The sequence below is a fragment of the Sapajus apella genome, unplaced genomic scaffold (genome assembly GCF_009761245.1).
Source record: "Sapajus apella isolate SASKATOON/1434 unplaced genomic scaffold, GSC_monkey_1.0 scaffold25, whole genome shotgun sequence".
Lineage (NCBI taxonomy): Eukaryota > Metazoa > Chordata > Mammalia > Primates > Cebidae > Sapajus > Sapajus apella.
The window spans coordinates 23,447,986-23,468,968 of NW_022436965.1; the positions used below are offsets into that span (position 1 = coordinate 23,447,986).

Here is a 20,983-nt window from a genome sequence, read left to right on the forward strand (position 1 = left end):
GTTCATCACCACTGCCCTAGTAGCTTCAGGTGAAGGATCATACACACTGATGATTGCCTCACTACTTTTAGGGGGAATAGCAGTAGTAGTTTTCTGCTAGAAGTAGAAATGCATCAGTACTTCTAGGGGAAAACAAGTCGATGGCCATTAGTTAAGGTCATTCTTGTAACTTTCATTCATAACTATAAGAGTCAACATTTGTTCATTCTGGTCTTTTATTTGTTTCTTAAATGAGAGTTTTTAGGTGGTGAGTTTTCATCTCTCTCATTTTAAAAATGAGAAAAACAAGGCTAAGAGAAGTTAAGCCACATAGCCACCAAGTTATGGGGACAGGATTAGAATCTCAGCCTCTGATACTTGGTTTAAGTTGTTTTCATTATGCTATGAATGACACAGAAAAATGTCAGAGTAGAGGATGTCACAGATCAAAACTAATTAATGAGCGATTTGCTGAGAATGCTTAATGATACACCTTTAAGAATCACCTTTTGAGAAAAACTGGACTCTTAAAAAAAGAGACCATATGATGGCTTTCACTCTGAGGATATTCTAATAGTCTTCAAGCATTAGGAAATGAAGTTTCAGTTAGAAAGGCAAGTTGGGTGGAAGGTTGGTGGCAAAAGTATCAGAATTACAGGGCATCTGGACAGAAGGGCAGTTGTAGTGCTTCATCCATATACTTTGAAGTATGAATAGTGAAGAGTCAAACTGCTGGAAGCGTTTTTACTTCTCAAATATTTATTGCAACCTACTGTAGGTAAGGCATTTGCCTTGACATGTAGGTCCCTGAAGGGTCTATATTTTGCAGAATATTATAGCCTAGAGTGTGCTTTGAGGGCCACTCTAATAAATGTAGTGTGAAGCATTTTTGTGTTTAACTTGGGGATGCTGTGGAGAACATTGCTGACCACATCATGTAGTGTGCCTTTTAATGATAGAAATATTTTTTAGATCTCAGTGTGTCAAAGAGCTTCTGAGAAACTGTAAATCTTAGCACCTGTTGTGTTTCCTTATTTGAGTTTCACGTATGGTTTGCATCTTTGTGTAATAACCTTATCCTGGCTTTATGTTACAGAATTGCTCAGTTTGTATTTTATCTGTACTATGATTTCCCCACCCACATGTGTGTATTTTGTTGTTCTACATATTTCTGAAGTGACTCTGTAGTGAATGAATAAATGAACGAGCTTATAAAGTAATCTGGGGAGGCCAGGCATAGTGGCTCATACCTGTAATCCCAGCACTTTGGGAGGCTGAGGCAGGTGGATCACCTGAGGTCAGGAATTCAATACCAGCCTGGTCAACATGGTGAAACCTCATCTCTACTAAAAATACGAAAATTAGCCAGGCGTGGTGGCGGGCACCTGTAATTCCCGCTACTCGGGAGGCTAAGACAGGAGAATTGCTTGAACCCGGGAGGCACAGGTTGCAGTGAGCCGAGATCTTGCCTGGGCCACAAGAGTGAAACTCCATCTCAAAAAATTAATTAATTAAACTGGGGAAATATAATAACTTTAAAAACATCTATAAAGAAAGTTTTAGCAAACGAGATTTACTCTTGCATCTTCTTGGTTTTTTTTAGAGACAGAGTCTCCCTCTCTTGCCTGGATTGGAGTGCAGTGGCTGGTGTTGGCTCACTGCAGCCTTGATCTCCTGGGCTCAAGTGTTCCTCCCGCCTCAGGCTCCTGAGTAGTTGGGACCACAGGTGTGTGCCATCACACTTGGCTAATGTTTTGATTTTTTTTGTAGAGTTGGGAATTTGTTGCCAGGTTGCCCATGCTGCTCTTGAAATCCTGGCCTCTAGCAATCCTCCTACCTTGGTCTTGCTGTTGCTTAATAACCCTTATTTGCTTAGAAACAATGTGCTATCAGCAAAGGAGTGAATCTAGATAGAAAAATGAAGAGGTACCCGGCCTGGACCCTAATTTCCCACAGACTATATTTCCAGAGAATGGCCCAGAGAGGCTCCACCCAGAAGGCTGGGATTCTGTTCACGGAAGCCCTGTGGGTCTTGGCACAGTGATGCCTGAGAAATAGTTGAGGCCTCCTGAAAGACTGGCTAGTTGATTGATCTTGTGAGATTACTCAGTATAACTCCTCTTTTATTGAGCTTTGTATCTGCAGTGGAGAAGTGTGTGGGGAAGAAAGGGTTCTATCGAGAATTTTCTCCAGAGGCAGAATAGCACAGACAGTGATTCTCAAATGTGTAGTCCAGTATCATCAGCATCACCCTGGAAAATGCTAGAAAAGTAAATCCTCAGGACCCATCCAGGACTACTGAATCAGAAACTCTGGGAGCAAGGCCCAGCAATCTGTGTTTTACCAAGCCTTCCAGATGCTTCTTCATACTCAGGTTCAAGTGCTGCTGGGATATAGCAGTTAAGAGATGAACCCTGTAGCCAGACTTCCCTTGCTAGAATCCTGGCACTGTTACTTATTCCTTGTATGACTCTAGGTGAGTTGCTTGATCTCTCTGTGTCTCAGTTTCTCCAACTGTCAAGTGGAGATAATGATAGTACCACCTTCAGAAAGTTGTTATAAGTATTAGATTTGGGAGTACACGTAGAATAGTGCTTAGGACATAGTAAAAACTCAATAAATATTAGCCATTATTATTGGAAGACATGGTGTCATGGAAGAATGGGGGGAATATCTTTTCCTAGCTGCCCTCTTTTCATGAGAACCCAATGAACCTTTCTAGTGTAGCCTTCTCTGAGGAGCAGCTACAGGCTGGAGTTGCTGGGATAGGGTCAAAACTGAGGCTATGCTCAAAGCCTTACCTGTTGCTTCAAGGGAGCAACAGATATGTTGCCCTAGAAGGAGCTCTAAATTTTAAAGAACTTTGCTCTCCTTAGCATTGGTAAGACCATTTCCTGACCTAAGGGGCAGAAGGTTGATTCCTTGCCGGATTTTTCTGGGAGAAACCGTAAGTGTCTAAGAGAATGCAGGTTATAAGGAAATTCACACAGACATCTCAAAATAAAATTCATTTACAATTAACTTTAAATATTTTAAAATTTTTTTATTTAAAAAATTAAAAGGGGGGCTGGAAGTTGATTTTGAATAATAACTATACAAAGAGGAGAGGGCAGAGGAAGTTGAGCTGAGCTGTCTGGGGTGCTGTGGCGTGGTGGGCTAGCTACACTAACTGTGGCTGCCGTTTGGGTGCTGCCTGGCTGGCTGGGTCCTTGGCCTTCTCTGTAGCGTCCAGTGCTGTCTCCTTTGCCTTCTCCTTGGCTCCCTTAGCTGTCTTGACAAGTGTTTTGGAAGGGGCCACACTGTGCAGCTTGGCCAAGATATAAACCCTTTATCGTCTTGATCACATTGGTTTTGAATTGGGCGAGACCAAATTCCTGGACAGCTCTGGAGATGCTTAAATAAGCTATAGGTTACCCAGGCTTTCCAGTGGATTGGCGTCCAGGTGCTGCTGCCAGAGTTCCCAGAGTAAGCACGTGGTTCCTCCACTACCACAGCCAGATGTGGTTGATGTTCCAAGTGAAGTGGTCATGTCTGATTCGGTGGCTTCACAGTAGAGTGTTTCAGGATGGACACTGAGCGAGTGGCACTGGGGAAACAGTGGCTCAGCCCAGCGGGGCGTCTGCTGGTCTTGGTCAGGCCGCCAGGACTGGAGCTCAGGGGTCTCCGCCCCGTGTAATATGTTTGCTGTAGGGATTTGGGTACCGCTGTCATTAGGCAGCAAACACTTGGTCCCAGGACCTCCGGAGCACGCTCCAGCCCAGGAAGTACTTCACCATCATCCTGGCTGGGATGGGCTTGGCACACAGGCAGCATCAGAGTGCAGAGGGTGGGGAGTATGTGGGGTCAGGCCAGGTTGGGCACCCACCCCCGACCAGACCCCACAGCATGCCCAAGCACCCATACAGTCAACTTTAAATTGCATGTTTGGGGAAAGAGTCCATACAGAACCAAATGGCTATGTGATGTTATAACCTCTCCCATAGTGTGGAGGTCACTGTTGCAACTTTTAAATGGAAAAGTTTAAAAGTTTTCCATTTAAAATGGAAAATAGTTTTTCCCAGAGTTGCTACAGACACATGCATCAGCACAGCCTCAGAACCCACTTTCCAGTCGAGATAGGTGACATGGTGATTCCTCTTCTTCCAAGGTTTGAAACTGTCCCAGGAAGAAATACAGCTTGACTGAATTAAATTGTTTTCAATAAGATTTTTAAGAAACCCACCAAATCAATTGGGGTTTTACTTTTGGCAGCCCCAGCAGCCAAACTGACTCATCCTTATGGCTGATCCATTAAGTAATGCACAAGTAGTTGATGAGATGACCAGAAAAAGTGATTTCGCTAGGGAAAAATGTTTGGAATTGAAAGCGGCTGGGATTTAAGCTCAGGAGCTCACAGGTTCCACCCTAGGACTTAGCAGCCTCAGGGTTCAGGCAGCCACTTACCCTGCTTTTAGCAGGGTCATTGCCTAGAAGGATAGGCTAGAACTAGAGCAGGCTGGGTCAGGGTCTTTCTAGCCAATGTGTATCTTTGAACCTGTGCAGGCCTCTAGGCTACAGTGTGCAAACTGGTGTCCTGAAGACCAACCCAAGAGCCTTGCATCTCTCTCTCTTTATCCTGTTGCAGGTCTGAGAATCTTTTGAGGCCAAAGAAAATGAATTCTAAAGCTCAGGCTTAGATCCAGCAGCCAGTATGAAAGCATGTGCCGTGGAGATGCAGCGCAGCATTCCAGGAATGTGTTCTCTGAGGACCAAGTGCTTTTCTTATCTCAGTATGTTTTCCTCCTATCCCACCCCTCCCACCTGACCATCTCTCCTCATTGAATCTCCCAGTGAATTTGTCTGTTGCTTTGACAACAGCTGGAAAGAGGATGTGGGGGATGGTGAAGTGGAAGACTGGAAATACCACATCACCCTGTGGTAGAATTGCTGCTGAGATCCAGAAGGGAGCGCAGCCAGAATGAGATGTTAGCTTGAGGCTTGGAAACAGCAGCATGGGATGATCTGCCCTGGGAGGGAGGGGCTTCTCTTGCTCCTTTTCCTGCTCCTTGGAATCCTCTAGGACTCTGAAAATAAAGGATTTATTTCAGGGGACAGAGCTGGTATCTTTCCAAGAGAAAGGCAAGTTGATGGCAAGAGACAAGCTCCAGTTGTGGTGTAATTTATGATGGGGGCTTATCAGCCTGAAGGAAGCAGTTTGGAAACAGCCTGGGTAGATCTCTCCCCACAGAAATGCTCTGCTCAGTCCTCCTGCTTCTTAAAAAATGAAGTGTGGTGGACTAGAATGGAGACCTCGTAATGCCTGGATGATCACACAGACTTGGATAGGGAGCTTGGTTTCAGAGCATAAGAATGGACCCAGGCAATACCACTTAAGTGAAGATAAATAATGGGCAACTCACACAAGCAGGTCAAACATCTGACTTCAAATAACATGTTTTTTTCTCAAGCTGAATTGCCTAGAGTTGAATGAAGTCAGATTTGCATTCACTATCTTTCCTTAGCTCAGCTCCTAACTTTCTATGTCTTCTCCCGAGGGGGAATAAAAACAGAGCTGCTTCACATGAATGTGATGGTTACCATTCAGAACCCTGTCACAACTTTGTCTTTTCTCTATCATCTTGAAGGAAAAATTATGTTCCATAGCTTCAAGGTCAACTGTGAGCTATTTGGGCGTGGAAATGAAATGAGACCCTTGGAAAGCTTGTCCCTCTCTTCATTCATATTTTGCTGATGTTTAATAAAACTCAGTTATTCTCCAGCCTGGGGTTGGAGGCCAGGCAGCCATAAACCTGTCCGGAAAATTTCATTAGGTAGAATTAGTTTTTCTTTTTTTCTTTTCTGCCATAAAAGGGAGTATATGCGTGTGGTTTTATTTTTATTTTTGTTTTCGTTGTTTTGTTTATAAATTGTTTGCTTTTGCTTTGTGTTTTGTTTCTGTGGCTTTTTAGAGCTGGTCTTATAGCCTGAAGGAGTGTCTGGAAATGAATGTGTAAATAGTAGTGGCCTCTCTGCCTGGTCCCCCACCCTGTTCCTTTAACTTTCAGACTCAGAAGCTAGAGTCCCCAACTCCCCAGGGGGCACACTTAGCCTTGCCCTCAGCACTGGGGTTGATTTTATTCCTGGCTGAGGGAATGTCAGGGGACTAAGGTCAGAAGTGGGATGACTTGCTGCTGTCTGGTCATGTTCGGATCTGGTGTCCTCCATCCTAAATCAGACCCTGGTCCTAGTGCTCTGTTTTCAGCCCTCTTCCTGTTTATCCTCTCTACAGCACTGGCCCTGCTGACCATTACCTGCTCCTCCATTGGTTTCTGGGCAACCACTTGTTTTCTGATTCTCTTCCCTCTTCTTCTCAGGTCTTTCCAGGCTCCTTGGCAAACTCTCCTCTGCCCTCCCTAAAATGTTGACATTCTGTAGGGCTCTATCATTTGTCATCTTCTCTGGATAATCTTCCTTACACCTGTGACCCTAATCACCAAGTCTAGGATACTGACTTCCAACCATTGCTACTGAACTCCAGACATAAGTTTCTAGGCTTTGTGGTCATTTCGACTAGTACGCTCTTTAGTAGCTGAAACTTAATATATTTCAATAGGAACTCGTTATCTTCTCTCTTGTCTTAGTCCCTTTGAGCATCTATGACAAATTATCATAGACTGGGTAGCTTATAAGCAATAAAAATTTATTTCTCACATTTCTGGAGGCTGGAAAGTCTTAGATCAAAGTGCTGGAAAATTTGGTATATTGTGAGACTTGCTTCCTGGTTTATAAATGAGTGTCTTCTCTCTGTGTCCTCACATGGCAGAATAGGCAAAGATGCTTTCCCAGGTGTGTGTGTGTGTGTGTGTGTGTGTTTTAAATAAGGGCACTAATTCCATTCATGAAAGCTCTGCCCCATGACCTAATTACCTTTCAATGGCCCCACCTCCTAATACCATCACATTGGGGATTAGGATTTCATCATATGAGTTTTAGTGGGACACAAACATTCAGTCTATAGCACCTATCAAGGTAGATCTTGTAGCTTTGATTTTGATTGGTAGACTACCACCCATCCAGTCCCTCAGGTCAAAATCCCAGGGTCATCCTAAACAATTTATTTTTCCTCATTCCTTGTGTTCGACTAATCATCATATTCTTATGTTTTTACTTCAGAAGTTTTTCTTGACTCTTACCTCTCCTATCCATTTTCACTGGTACTGCTTTGGTGCAAACCCCCATCCTTCTTCACCTACAAAAATACAATATTATAATTCTTAAACAGGAATAAGCTTAACAAATAATAAATGAATGAATGACCTATCTGGTACCAGACAGACTATTGTGAGGGTTAAAGGAGGTATTTTATGGAATGCACACTCAGTACAATGATTGGTACATAGTAGAGGCTTAATAAATGAGTTATTTGTACATTATATGTAGGAAATATTTGAGAGCATGGACTTTGGACCTAGGCAGCCTGAGTTCAAATCCAAATTCCACCATATACATTTATTATGTATGTGATCACTGTGCCTCCATTTGCTCATCTGTAAAATGGGGATGAATATGATAAGGCCGTTGTGAGAGTCAAATGACTTATTTATGTAAAGCACTTAGAATACTGCCTGGAATATAGTTCATGAGCAATATGTTAGCGGTCACTATTATTGTTATTATTAGTTTCCTGTCTCCTATCTTTTATAAGTAACATGTTGACTTTATTAGAGGAAGAAAGTTCTTATGTATGGCACCCTAAATTTACATAGAGAAAAAAAATCATCCCCTAGTTTTCCCCCAAGTAAAAGTCATATCTATAAGTTATGAATTTCATAAATGCCAAATCACAGTCTTTGATCATAGTACAGTGTTTATAATAGCTCTTTTAGATGACTAGCCATCCTGGTTTGCCTAAGATGGAGGGCAGTGGGGGCAGTTTTCTGGGATGGTGGACTTTCAGTGATAAAACAAGAACAGTCTTGGATAAACCAGGATAGTTGGTCATCCTGGTTTTTTTATGCTTAATAGATCTCCTCTTCTGAAGTTCATCTTCCAAACATAATTCCCCAAGCATATTTCAAAGATAAAACAAAATATATGAATTAAGGTGAGGGACTTGAATGGAAGGTTGGGGACATAACCTAGGAATCCTCATGTACCATCTTCAGTCCTTATCCATCAAAATGTCCACTTTAAGGGGATTTTGAAAATAGAGGAAGGCTTTTTCTTACTGGTGAAAAGAACAACTAACTTCTGGCATTGTTCTAAAACCCTGCAGCTCTCTTCAGCATACTGTCTGCATTGAGCTGCCAACTGAAGTCCTGTTTCTCATCCCCTAGGCCTTCTCCTCTTCAGATGGACTGCAGGGGGCCACGAGGCCCCGGTGGCAGCAGATCAACTCTGAGCACAGCCACTGCATAGAGGGTTCAGTGAAGTGAGTGGGGCTATTACTCCCCACCAAGCTGTTCCACTGCCTTACCTCCTGTGTTTTTAAACTCCAGTTTTTGTCTTTCCCTGTTGGCACCAAACTTATCTTCATAAAATATAAATCAAATCTCATTATTTCCCCGTGAAATCTGTTGACGCCTGTGGCTAGTGGGATCAGTGCCAAATCCTTGTCTTACTCTGTAAGATCTTTCACACTCTGGCCCCCAGCAACTCTCCAGCACTTCTGGCATTCCTCGGGTGACCTCTGCTTCAGTAACCCAGGACTCACCACTGTTCCTCAAAGCTCACTGACTATGACTTTCATTAACTCAAGCTTCTGTATATGCTATATTCTCTGCCTTGCAAACCCTTTCCCTTGCTAGGCAAATTCCTGCATGTTCCTTAAAACCCATATAAAAGATGATCTCCTCTGTGAAGGTAATCCTTGGCTCCCCTCTGGGTACCTAGAGTGCTCTGTTCATACCTCAAAGAAGTTCCTACTTAGTATGAGAACACATTTGCACATCCGTCCCTCCCTGGAGGCTTTGAGTATCTTGAGGCACTCGATCTCTGGTGTATTCTTCTTAGAATTCACTGTGTCTAGTACAGGTCTGTTGAATAATGGAATAACAGCAGCAACAAAGCTACAACCACAACGACAACAGTTAACCTTGACTGGGAGCATTTATGCTGTGCTGAATGCTTTGCTAAATGCTTTACAAGCCTCAACTCAGTCCTTTAAGGAAAGTGACACTACTACCCCCATTTTATAATGAAGATAAGTGCTAATTTGGTGAGAAACTGGAGTTCATCTTTGTTCTGCCTAGAGAGCAAAAGCTTATGAGGCTTAGACATATCACCAATAGAATGTTTTAAAAAAGCTTTAAAATACTTGAGTATAACCTTTCTTAATCCATTCTAACATGTTGGAGGCTCTTGCTCATATACAAAGAGCCAATATGCCAATCACAAATTCAAGCTAACTGCTAAAGCAACCTCCAAATAAAGAAAAACTTGTTTAAGACATTTCCTTAACCCAGTGTCACTTTTAGCTTGTATCTGAAAGTTATAAAACTGTTTTCCTTGGAAAACATCCTTAGTGAAGGTGTTTAATGGAGCCATCTTGACCTTGGCTTGGTTAGTTTGAATCAGGCTTAAGAGCCATTGACAGCTATGCCTCCTACTCATTTTCCAGGAAATATCCATGTTAGCCTTAGCCAATGTCAGTGCTTTGTACCACATGCCCTGCTTTGGTGTACAATTTGAAGTGTCAAAAGCACTCACTGAAAACTTAAGCCAATCCACAAAATACAGCTCTAAGAGTCCTTACCATATGGATTCAGTTATAGTTTCATCTTTCTGGGTAATTATGAAGGATAGTAAAGATAACTATAATTTATTTAGACCCTCTTATTTTTCAGCTGTGCATTGCCTCCATCCCCATATTCCATTTTCAGAGGAAGAAATTGAGGCTCAATAATTTGTGTAACTTGTCCAAGATCTCCCTGCAAGTAAATGTAGAACTTGGGAATGGAACCAAGATGAGTCTTACAAGTCCTGTGTTATTCACCAGTGAGCTACACAGCCTTATGGTGCAGATAGCACAACGTCTGTGGGCAACCAGTACTCGAATAGTTTGGAAACCGTCAGCCTGTGTTCTCCAAATGAGATCTGGTACTCATTCTTGGCCTCCGTATTTCTAGGGGGATTCTACATTCTGTGTTACCAGGGTAGGTTAATCCTAAAGGTAACTGGGTACTCGTTCACTATTCTGTGGGGTTGGAGATTTCCTCTGGACGTTTTCTGTGGGCATGGTGATGAGTGGGACCAGGGTAAGGATGTAGTGGGTGATAGCTGGCATAGTAGCCTAAGAGCAGGGTAACTGGCTGACCTGCTTAGTGGGCCATGTTTAAATCTGTCCCTGACCTTTTCCTAAGCACTCTCTTTCTGTCTTATCTTGTTTCTACTTCTGGCATGAAGGATCTAGACCAATTTAATGATGAATAATGACAAAACTCAAGAAACATTCTTATTACTATGATTTTTAATCTTGAAAATGAGGATTATGTGGGTAACCAGAAACTGCAGGCTGACTCCATATAAAGACCTGGGTGGCCCTGCTAACTCTTTCATACACTGAGAAAATCTTGGTTTCACAAAGATTGCAGCAATTTGAAAATAGTTCTCTAGGCTATAAAATTTACCTGACTAAAACCAATCTAATCCCTTGAGCCAAAGATCAGACTTTTTTGCCAGGTATAGTTTTACATTGTCATTTTATCCTTCAGGTGGAACAGCAATTGTTTCTAAGTTTTAATATTGAGAATCTGTCTCCATAGCCAAGAGGAAGTGTGGGTGGAAGCAATTAACTGGACAGTTCAGTCAATCAACTCGGAAGCTTACTGACCTTTCTTCTGGTTTTAATTTTGTAGTTTATCAGAGTCCAGAATTTCAGTCTGGTTCATAACTTTTATTTAACCACTGATTTTTTAAACTGGGCTTGAATTAGTGCTTCTTTGGACTTTCTCTCTCTCTCTCTCTCTCTCTCTGGTTTGCTCTCAACAGCTTGAATGAGAGACTGGATGGTGTTGAAGTGAAATGCCGGAGCCATCCATCGTGCTTCCAAGATGGCTCCCTGGCTATGAGAACAGCGACCCTGTGAGGCCAGCATGGACTTGGTTCTCCGTGCATAACATGGCTGGAGGAGCTCCAGCTTTGGGATGTTATCTTGCTGTTTTACACTGGTGGTTCAGCCAGCCCATGGGAAACTGAACTTGGGCTGGGAGACCTGGCAGCAAATCCAAACTGAAATAGGAATCAGCTCTTCAAGTCCAAATGTGAAAACAAATGCGGGTCCAAGGCCTAAATGCCTGAAGGACATTGGGAAGGGGTGAAGTGGAATCAAGAAAGCTTTTGGTGACACTATGGGAAGGGCTATTGAATATCTTCTCAGGACAGCACAAACTGTCAGAGGCACAGCATATTTAGAACCTATTTTTAAAACTTTTAGATTTTTTAGCTTGATTGTTAGATAAAAGAAATGGTGACCCCCTTAAGAGGCAAAATACTAGCCTTGAGTGTTGTGGGATATATCGTGATTGGTTACTAACTCTTCTAATGGCTCAGGCAGCCCCCAAAGCTAAGACTCCTAAGCCCAAAGGAAGATGAGAGCTGAAAGGAACATTGAGCTCATCCAGTGCAGTGCTTCTCAGCTTGTGCCCACATTGACTTCACTTGGAAATATTTGAGAAATACTGATGCCTGGGCCCCATTCCAGACCAATTAAATCAGAGTGTCTGGGAGAGACACGCAGAAAGTGGTAGGTTTTAACACCTCCCTATGCATTCTGCTGATCAGACAGGGTTGAGAAGAATCAAACTAGACTCATTTTACATATGAAGACATAGAAACCCAGATACTAAGATAAAATATGTTGCCTGAGTCATGTAGCTAGTGTCAAAACCTGACTCTTAGTTAGTGGTCTTATGTCACACCAAGCTGCTTCCCTTTATTGTAGTTTTGCCATAAATTAAAAGCATACTTGAAAATGTTAGTTTACAAAGTACTTTTAAGAAATGGATTTCATTTTAAGGAAAATAGTGATTCAGTGGCCAATCCACTGATGTTTTCTGCATGATCTTCAGACCAATCTACATGCTTATTGTGCTTGGGCCTCTGAGTCAAACACTGGCTCCTTTGCTGCGTCGCCATCGTTGGCCTAGCATGCTTGCACTCTGTTTCTTCTCCGGAAACCTAACGTGCTACTTTGATTCACTTGGTTAATGGGAAGATGGGAAATAGTCTCTAGAAATCCTTTTTTTTTTTTTTAGACAGAGTCTTGCTCTGTCACTCAGGCTGGAGTGCAATGGCGCAATCTCAGCTCAATGCAAACTGTGCTTTTCTCCTGCCTCAGCCTCGAGTAGCTGGGATTACAGACGTGCACCACCATGCCCAGCTAATTTCTGTATTTTTAGTAGAGACTAAAAATACAAAATAGTAATTTTTACCATATTGACCAGGCTGGTCTTGAACTCCTGACCTCAAGTGATCCACCCACCTTGGCCTCCCAAAGTGCTGGTATTACAGGCATGAGCCACCGCACCTGGCCCTTCCTATATATGTTTAGCTGGTGATACATTTCTACCAGAGAAACATTTTTTTACAGAACTCACTTCATGTTTTGGGTGAAGGGCACATCCAGACATGTGCCAGCATTACCCTACAAGATACCGGGTTATCAAGTAAATGTCTACATTGCACATCAGCAACCATTCATGGAAATTTACCATTTTTTGTCCAGCTCACCTTGTTTGCCACATTCCAACTAAAATTCATAGCTAGGCTTACCAACAATATCATTTAATCACATTTTATAGACAAAACTTCAAGGTGTTCAGGTCCAGGTATGAAAATTAAAATTTCTTTTTGTGTAAAAACATGGAACAATCTATGATCTAAATTTCAAGATATTTAGAAAAATTGCTTTATCCTGACCAATGGTCCCCAACCCTGACCTATTAGATTCACCTGGGGAATTAATATATGTGTGTGTGTGTGTGTGTGTGTGTGTGTGTGTGTGTGTGTGTATATGCCCTGGCCCCGCCCCAGAGATTCTGATAGAATTGGGTCTGGAGTGGGCCAAGAGCACTAATATTTTCAGATGTTCCTCAGCTGAGTGTCACAGGCAGTTTAGTTGAGAACCATTGCACCTGACTGTAAAACAGGGCCCTGAGCTTGGAACTTTATGCTGTGACCATATTGCTCTAGCATTTTTATTTCATTTTAAGTATTCAAAAAATTTATGTTTAAGAGAGAAATATTTTAAAAATACTTCTTTGGGCATATTTTCTTCCAATAATCCATACACTCTTCTCTTCACCTTGCAACCTCATTATGGCTAGGGCAGAGATTTATCACCCCTGAGAAGGAGAAGTTGGGTTCTGCCAAGAACAGTGATTTGCAACCCTTGATGCCCTTTAGAATCACCTGGGGAGCTATAAAAAAACTGCCAGTGCCTCAATCCACTTCAGTCTAATTAAATCAGAATTTGGGGGGATGGGCTGAGGGATTACTACTATAAAAGTACCTCAGGCCTAATACTTTTTATCATGCAGCTAATGTTGAGAATCATGGCTCTAATAAGAAATAACTTGTCAACTTAAAATAAGATTCTTATTTCTTAACATGTCTCATGTTGTAACCCAAACTTTTAAAATTGAGAGAAAATAATTTATTTACCTATAGTTGGAAGTGATAGAGGTTATTGACAATATGATTTTATGATTTAATCTAATATTTATTGAACACTTACTATATGCAAGGCAGATATGATTGAAAATATTTCCTGGAAACTTTTTTGTTTGTTTACTTTGGGTCAGATAGAAGGAACCCAGGGTAGATGTAGGAGTCTAGGTCCCTGCAGGAAAGAGGTGGCACACTCAAACTTGAGATATGGCATAACAGCACTAGATAAGAATTTGGCTTTGATACTAACTAGCCACACAGCATCCTAATGTTATTTTGGAAATTTCTATATTCATTTTCCTAGACACAAAGGCATGACTTGGGCACCGTGGAGGTAAAGATATTCCTAAAGATATTTAGGAAAGTAGCTAGGGATGCTCTCCAGAATTAAACACAAGAATAAATTTTAATTTTTATACATGGACCTGAACACCTTGAAGTTTTGTCTATAAAATGTGATTAAATGGTATTGTTGGTAAATAGCTAGGGATGGTCTCCATTCATTCAAAAATTCATTTGTTGGGTGACTATCATATATAGACACAGGGCCAGGTGTTGGGAATCTCAAAATAAAGAGAGAATCCCTGCCCTCAAGGAGACTGGTTTCATAGAGATACAGGAAAGCACATAAAGGTGAACAGGAACATGGTTTACCTGGCGGTTGTGGACTCAGCCTTCTGGAGTGCTGCCTCTCCATTGCTGGCCTAGCACGCTTGCATTCTGTTTCTTCTCCAGAAACCTGGCACACTGCTTCACTAGTGGCTTAGTGCTTTTAAAGAGAAGGATTTGAGTATCTGCCAAATACTTGTGATTTGTGCATATGAGTGTGTGTGTGTGTACACATACATATGCATGCTTGCACACACATTCTTCAGATAGAACTCTTACTGGGATACAGTGGGGGAGGAATGAGGAAAAATCAGTAGCTTTTTTTCTTAACATTTTTCTGGTGTGAACATAAGCAGAAGCTCAACACAGCACAGGCTGTGAGGGAAGGAGAATTCATCAAGTCTAAACTATCTTCTCTCTTCTGGCTCAAAAGTAGGTGACATCAACAGGATGTGGGGTTTCAGGATGAGCCTTGAATCGCATGAAATGAATTAAACCTCACAACTCCTTGGAACAGGAACCTGTTTTCATGTGAATTCCCCAACAGCTTTTGGGAGAGCCTTGAAACAAATGGATTTAGCATCTGGGTTTTTTGTTAGGTTTGATTTGCTTTTCTAACATCCGGTACTTTTGCAAAAATCTTCGAAAACAAAAAGCTAAACCAAAGCCCAGAAGGAGGCAAGTGTCCAAGAACATATGGAAGCCTAAGAGGTTAATATGCTCCTCTTTGTCTCTGTCATGATGTACATCCTTTCAGCCTTGACTTTTAGCAAGTGACCTTTAGCAGAGATGTGAGGGTCTGTCACTCTGACATTTGACAGCTATGGAGATTCATTCTCAGCAGAGCAATAGGTTCAAGGGGCAGGCTAGTTGTCCTATTCTAGTTTTTGTGAGGGAGAAACAACATCTTGGGAGACCGTCGATTATCTAGTAATATGTATTTTCTTGTTGTTCAACCTCAGTGAGACACAGAGACTGAGATGGGTCCCAGAAAAAGTAGGGAAGAGGGACTGTAAGAGGGTCTGAGTGAGTAATGGAGGTGGCTTTGGCATTTATTCAGGGACATTGCAGAGTTGCCTTTTAAAGAGATCTCTTCAATGACATTAGAAAGAAATAGAGACAGATCCCTTTATAACCTGAGGTTTAGCATGATCTCATTTCCGATATGTTGAAGGCTATCTCATTATTGTGCTGGATGCCCCTTAAGTGCTCCAAACTTTCTTTCTGGATGTACCCAGGACACTTTGGGGGTGTTAATGTGGCCATGCAGGTGAGGCGAGATGAACAGGGATGACCTCTTGCGAGGTAGTCCTAGCATCTCTGACCCTACGGCTGTCTAGCCTCTGACACCATTCTGCCTCTGACGTGTCTCTTAAACTTCAAGCAACCTATATTTAGGAGATTATGTAAAAAGTATTGAAAGCAAATGGCCATTCTGCTCTAAGGTCAGAGTTCTGCTGTGCCTGATAATGCTGCTTTGATCTCCAGGCCCCTGCCTGCCCAGATCTATGGTATCTGTCAGCCAGCTTCACTCTGGACTTGACCTTTTGCTGGCCTAGACCTGTGGTTACTGTCAGGACTCTATTCTCTCAGCATGTCACCTCTGGCAATTTTTTAAAAATCCCCAAATCTTAAACTTCAGACATCCCGGATTCTGTTCCAGCTCATTGCAAAGGCTTTTTGAAATTAAAAAAAGAAAAGAAACAAAGCAAAAAACAAAAAACCCACCACCAACAACAAAAACAAACAAACAAACAAAAAAACAAGAGGGCAAAGAAATGGTTTTAAGAGGAAATTTCAACAAATAAGATCAATGATGCAGTAACAGCAGTTTTTTTGGCTAAAGCCTTATAAAAGGCATATAGAATCCTAGATGAATTCCAATAGAGCTGGGTAAAATTGAGAGTTTATTTGTTCCAGTGCCCTGTTTGGGGGCAGGTGACCCCCCAATAATCAAAAAAAGATGCTTATCTCTTGTCCTTTTGAAAATTTCTGGGTGTGCTTTCCTTGGATTTGCTCATTTTGATATTTCATAACCCTGGTAGCCAGATAGTGCTTCCTCATATCCAGCTGGAATGTTTGTTACTTAATTAAAAATTCTATTTTCCATCCTGTGGCAATTTTGGTTATTTATTTATTTATTTTTGGATCTTTTCCAGATGTGTACATGGTTTTCACAATGTGACGAACTAAGTTGGACATGATACTCTGATAAGGGTCTGACTGCTGCAGAGTGTATTGGAACCACTGGGCTAGGATTCAGAAAGATTCTAGCTCCTTGACTGCCAGGAACTAGTGGTTTGACCTTGGACAAGCCACTTACCCTGTCTGGACTTCATGCTCTTCATCACTAAAGTGAGAGTAAGTATCAGACTACATGATCTCTTAACATTTCTTCCAGCTCTGATGCTTGTGTTCAATAATTTTGCTAAAATTAACATACCTCAGTCAATGAATCTGTGCTTAGCATGTAATAGTTGGACAATAAATGTTTGCCAAACTGAATTAAATCATAGGAATTTCCACTGAAGTTTTCTCTCAGTATGTACTAAACCTTTTAATTTCCCCGATGTCCTCCATCCCTTCCAGGAGGGATGTATGTCTTTTATAGAAATGAGAACCAGTGTGCAGTGGTGAAGCTGCTGTCTTCCCAAAGTGTCGCAGGCACCAGCATCGGAGGAGTGAGGATTCTCAGGTTTCACAGACAATGAGGCCCAAACTGTTTCTAGTCACTTCTCTACTGCCATAGCCAATCTATTAAAATGCCTGTGTGATTCTGGAAAGAAAACAAGTGCCCATGAAAAGCAGGTTATAAATACATCCAATTATAAATATATCCCATTAAAAATAGATATTGACAAGGAGCTCCAGATAGAGCTGTCCTCAGCAAACTGAGCTGAGCAAAGTGGCCTATTATCCAGAAAGCAATAATACTTTCTTACGTGATTCCTTAATAATATCTTTGGAGTTGTATAAGCCTCATAACTAGCTACTAAATAGTGTATGTGGTCAGTTAAGAATTGGGCTTGAATGGTCCAGTAAAGATAGAATTAGGACTGAACACATATTTTTCCTCTTTGTGTCACAGGACTTACAAACCCCAGTGACTATGTTGCTGGAAGGACTGAGCTGACTTTCGAAAGTGAGAGTGGCATGTGGTCCTTAACATCTCTGGTCTTTAACAACTCCCATGGAGACCTCTGGCCTGGGGCAGTGGAAGAACCACAGACCTGGAACCAGAGGGCCTGGGCTTCTACCCCAGGTCCTGCATGCCCTACCTCGATGACCTTGGATATATGGTTTGAATCTTTGTCCCCATACAAATCTCACGCTGAATTGTGAACCCCCGTGTTAGAGATGGGGCCTGGTGGGAGGTGATTGGATCATGGCGGGGGAGATTTCTAATGGTTTAGCACCATCCCCCTAGTACTGTCTTGTGATAGAGTTCTCACAAGCTCTGGTTGTTTGAAAGTGTGTAGCACCTCCCCCTTTTTCTCTCGCTCCTGCTCTGCCAAGGTAAGACGTGCTTGCTTCTCATTCGCCTACTGCTGTGATTGTTAAGTTTCCTGAGGCCTCCCAGCCACACTTCCTGTACAGCCTACAGAACTGTGAATCAATTAAACCTCTTTTCTTTATAAATTACCCAATCTCAGATAGTTCTTTATAGCAGTGTGAGAATGGACTAATACACTTGGGGAAACTAGTTAACCTCTTTTGAACCTCAGGTTTGCATTAGAAATTAAATGAGGTAATATGTGAGAAAGCAGCCTAATATAGTGTTTGGCAGGTGGGAAAACTCAATTAGTGTCTTGTAATGATGGTCCAAAGTTGGGTTGTGATATAGGAATGAAACTGCAGTGATTTAGCTGGCATGTGTTGTGGTTGAGGCCCTGCTGGGACACCACATTCAAATTGTATAGAAGCTCTTTCCCCAATGTTTTGTCCACTAAGGTTGCCATAATAGTGTCACAATGGGCAGCTTAAACAAAAGAAATCGATCTCCTCACAGTTCTGGAGGCTGGGTTGGTTTCTGCTTTGGCATCTCCGCTTGGCTTACAGATGGCTGCCCTCTTGCTGCCTCTGCATGGGGCCTCTCTCTGTGCACTCTTGTTCCTGGTGCCTCTTTGTGTGTCCTCATCTCTTCTTTTTATAAGGACACCAGTCACATTGGATTAGGGCCCACCCCAATATCCTCGCTTCATCAGCTCTTTAAAGGCCCTATCTCTACAGTCACATTCCCAGGTACTGGGGGTTAAGATTCAATATAGGAATTTAGGTGGGGGGATACAATTCAGTCCATAAGACCTAGGAACTCACTGAGAATGCAGGAGGAGCTTAAATCACAGGGCTGCATGGGTTTTGCAGTGCGGCCCCGTTTGTAATGTATGAAATTCCATGTTCAAGGCTAATCTTCCCCCGACTTTCTTTTCTTTTCCTGGGAGGAAGACTCAAGTGAACATCTCCATTTTGACAAGTATATATCTCTTCTTTCTTTGCAGAGATTCTTTACCCATGGTTTCTTAGGTTTATGAACAAGGAAGCTGAATGAAGTTCCTTTCCTTTCTGGGTGAGCCCCTGGGTTTCTGGAAGATCCTTAAAATCTTAAAATGGCTTCTGAGCACTGAAGCCCAAGCTGTTAGCTGACCTGTGTGAGGCCATGAGACAGAATGCCACAGCCACACCCCAAGGATGCTGAAGGGGTTTCCCTCTTCTGTGGTTTTTCTCCTTTCTCCTCGAGGGGCTCCTCCTACATGGTGAGTCATCCAGAACTGCAAACACACAGCCAGCTGTTTGGAATACAAGAAATAACTGTAGCCAGAGGCATCTTGGGTCCAAACTCTCTTCTCTCTTTCTCTCTTTTATTGCTCATTTCCTAAGTCACTTCCCTTCCTCTCCCTCACTTCCCCTTCCTGTTCTTCCTAGGACTTAATGCAGGTATCTGGTGACGTTAGGTCTTTGACAGTCAATGTCGGACCTCACTAACATTGATATTTATCAAAGTAACAGTTACATCAAAGCCCTTTTTCATATACTTGAAGTATTGTCTTTATTTTTTCCTTCCTTTCTCTCTCTCTCTTCTCTTTCTCTCTCTTTTTCTTTCTTTTTTCTTTTTCTTGTTCTTTCTTTCTTTTGTCTTTCTTTCTGTCTTCCTTTTTTGAGACTGAGTCTCACTCTGTCACCCAGGCTGGAGTACAGTTGGAGGAATCCCGGCTCACTGCAGCCTCTGCCTTCCCAGTTCAAGCAATTCTCCTGCCTTAGCCTCCTGAGTAGCTGGGATTTCAGGATTGCGCCACCACACCTGACTAACTTTTTGTATTTTTTAGTAGAAATGGGGTTTCACCATGTTGCCCAGGCTGGTCTCAAACTCCTGGGCTCAAGTGATCCGCCCGCTGTGGCCTCCCAAAGTGCTGGGATTACAGGTGTGAGCCACTGCACCAGCCTGCATTTCTTTCTTAAGGTGTAATCACTTTCCTTGTTGAACCTAGAGCATAAGCTAATATCTAGAATGTTAACTTCTCATGAACAAGAACCATACTGTATCCTCCATGGCCGATGCTTTACGCATAATCATGCTCAAACACCTTTTGAAGAAAGCAATGAAACTTCTAAGAAAAATATTACTCTCTGAGAGGAATAGACTTATAGTTAGTTTTAAAGAAACTTGGGGAATCCCCTGAGTTGTGTAAACCTGGAGAGTGTGCCACCAGTACAGCTGTGACCAGTTACTTTGGTGATACCATTTCAGCCACTAAGCTTAGCCATAGGTACAGTTTAAAATATGTATATAACTTCTTTTGATACTAAAATGTAAAGCAGGTAATCATATAAAGTCATTTTAATAGACATAAATGCCTAGGTAAAATGTATTACCATATTAACTAGATATGATTTTATCATGTTTGTTTGTTAAAAATATATTTTTCCTTCTCGTGGCTTCAAAGTTAGAAATACCCTCTTAGATACTTGCTCTGGCATTCAAGTCTCTGAAATTTTATTGAAGTTAATGTCTTCAGGCTTTCTTAAATAGGTGGGGGCAGTAGGCTCTGACCCCATTCTAATCTTGCTTGCTCTCTTTCTCTCCTCTTTTTGCCATCAAAGGAAGAGGAGGGCAATGAAGAAATGGATTGGATCTCATTTTTCCATCTTGGACCTTTCCTGTGCTCCTTTCCACTTAGTAGAGGTAATTAATCAAGATTGGGTACACATGTGAAACTTGTACTTATTAATTCAGCAAGTATTGAATATAAATATACTCTGTGTCAGACATTCTGTCAGGTTCAGGCACTGCAGAGATGAAAAAGTCACAATCTTGGCCTGCAAAGAGCTCATAGTCTACTGGGGAGTAGAAATAGAACTGAATCATTATTCTAGACTAAGATACTGGAAATATGTATAAAGGACTATGAGAGTACTGAGGAGGGGTTTGCCTCTTAGTATAAAGAGAAGGAAGGTTAGAGACACTGGAACTAGGTCTTGCAGGATGTCTAGAGTTTTGCTAGATGAGAAGGAGGGGTAAGGACTATATAGTGAGAACATAAGAAATTTGGTTTTTCATTCCTGAGTTTCTTCACTTAGAATAATGGTCTCCAACTCCACCCAAGTTGCTGCAAAAGGCATGACTTCATTCCTTTTTAAGGCTGAGTAGTATTCCATGGTATATACATACCACATTTTCTTTATTAATTCATTGGTTGATGGGTACTTAGGTTGGTTCCACGTCTTTGCAGTTGTGAATTGTGCTGCTTTA

General features: G+C 41.9%; 1 protein-coding gene and 2 long non-coding RNA genes across 3 annotated transcripts in view; all 3 read left to right on the forward strand.

Annotated features, from left to right (window-relative positions):
- Nucleotides 1-1,701: 1,701 nt before the first annotated feature.
- LOC116560235 lies at nucleotides 1,702-4,748 on the forward strand. Its single transcript, XR_004272867.1, has 2 exons — nucleotides 1,702-3,997; nucleotides 4,031-4,748. It is a non-coding gene; the product is annotated as an uncharacterized LOC116560235 (long non-coding RNA).
- A 6,657-nt stretch (nucleotides 4,749-11,405) lies between these two features.
- LOC116560233 lies at nucleotides 11,406-17,655 on the forward strand. The gene is made up of 4 exons (XR_004272864.1): nucleotides 11,406-11,701; nucleotides 14,669-14,766; nucleotides 16,395-16,596; nucleotides 17,324-17,655. It is a non-coding gene; the product is annotated as an uncharacterized LOC116560233 (long non-coding RNA).
- A 1,091-nt stretch (nucleotides 17,656-18,746) lies between these two features.
- Nucleotides 18,747-20,983, forward strand: part of RXRG (retinoid X receptor gamma) — an 82,105-nt gene continuing 79,868 nt past the window's right edge. Inside the window, exons 1-2 of the mRNA XM_032291541.1 lie at nucleotides 18,747-18,989; nucleotides 20,335-20,416. The gene's annotated coding sequence lies outside the window, so the exon portion shown is untranslated. The remainder of the gene's footprint in view (nucleotides 18,990-20,334; nucleotides 20,417-20,983) is intronic.